This window comes from Elephantulus edwardii, unplaced genomic scaffold (assembly GCF_000299155.1).
Source record: "Elephantulus edwardii isolate Elephantulus edwardi_28Jun2011 unplaced genomic scaffold, EleEdw1.0 scaffold00159, whole genome shotgun sequence".
NCBI lineage: Eukaryota > Metazoa > Chordata > Mammalia > Macroscelidea > Macroscelididae > Elephantulus > Elephantulus edwardii.
The window spans coordinates 6,936,037-6,937,822 of NW_006399909.1; positions in this window are offsets into that span (position 1 = coordinate 6,936,037).

Sequence of the window (1,786 nt, forward strand, 5' to 3'; positions counted from 1 at the left end):
AGTGTCAGAGACAGTGCGATTGGCACAGGACAGAGCAGGGTTTAGGGCTGTTGTACATAGGGTCGCTATGAGTCGCAGGCGACTCGACGGCACATGACAACAACAACAACAACATTTGTTAGCTTGTTCATACGTGTATTTTTTTGCACATATAACCAAAGAGTCATTGGTAACTCTAGCATACAATATAGATGACTACAAACTTCACCACTAATGCACAATTGCCTCAAGATTTTAATAACTTCCCTAATTTCTTCCGTTTAAAAGAAAGTTAAAGCATATTTTTATTGGTCAGATGGAAATTTTGTTTGTTATCTAGAACGTTTGCTTCTTTAATTTTGACAGGCTTTTAAATGGAAGATAGTGTAGTGCTAACCAAATCAAAGCATGCTTTTAAACCTGTTTTTTTATAACATACTCTTAACAATTAAACAACTCTAAGTTGAAACTTGTTATTCTAATGGAACTCTTGCAGTGCAAACCCTAAATTATCTTTTTTCCCATTTATTTAGCCCTTCACTCAACAAATGTTTGTGATTAGTAGCAATACAGGAAACACTTCACTCTCCAGTGTAGTTAGAAAATGCATAGTGTATTAATTAAGAACAATTCTTCATATACAACTCTCTCTATTTTTGTTGTTGTTATGTTCCATCAAATACCCTGCAACTCATCGCGACCCTTTGTACAATAGCTCTGAACCCTGCTCTATCCTGTGCCAGACTTGTTTATGATGCATCTAAACCCCATTCCCCCAAAGCTATAATCAGTTCATCTCATCAAGGGTCTTCCTTTCTTGCGCTGTCCCTCCACCCTTCCAAACAAGATATCCTAATCCTTGCTTCCAAGGAGCAGCCTGGCTTCACCCTCTCCAGGACAAAATTGTTTGTTCTCTTAGCAGCCTACGGTATATTCAATTCTCTTCTCCAGCACCATATAGCACCACAGCTCAAAGGCATCAACTCTCCTTCTATCATCCCTAGTCATTGTCCACCCCTCTGAAGCATAACAAGTAATTGCAAAGACCATGCTGTCTATCAGACACACTTTAGTCTTCAGACTGATATCATTCCTCTTCAAGACTTTGGAGAGGTCTCTGACATCAGACTTTTCCAATGCAATTTGCCTTTTTAATTTCTTTGGTGCTGGTACCAAGATAGTACCAATCTTGATTATAGAGCCAAGCAAACTGAAGCTGTTACCAATCTCAATCTCTTTGCCATCTATCATGATACTACTAGTTGTCTCAGTGGTGAAAATCTTTGTTTTCTTGATGTGGAGCGTAAATCCATGTTTAAGGCTACAGTCCTTGACCTTCTGCAGCAAGCACTTCAGGTCCACCTCAGTTTCAGCAAGCAGGGTTGTGTCGTCTGCATAATGCAGATTGCTGATGAGTCTTCCTCAAATCCTGATGCCACAATTCTCCTCATAGAACCCAGCCTCCAGGTAATCTGTTCTGCATATAGATTGAAAAGGTATGGAGATAAGACACAACACTGGAGTACACCATTCCCAATTTTGAACAGTAGCCAGGAAATTAAAGATGTATTGCCATGGGAAAGTCTGCTGTTAGGGACCTCTCCAGAGTACTGAAGAGCAATGATATTTCTCTGGAGACTAAGGTGGGTCTGATACAGTCCATGGTCTTTGCTATCACTTGTTATGCATCAGAGAGTTGGACAATGACCAGGGAGGATAGAAGGAGAATTGATGCCTTTGAGCTGTGGCGCTGGAGAAGAGTACTGAGGGTACCATGGACTGCTAGGAAAACAAACAGATTCATCCT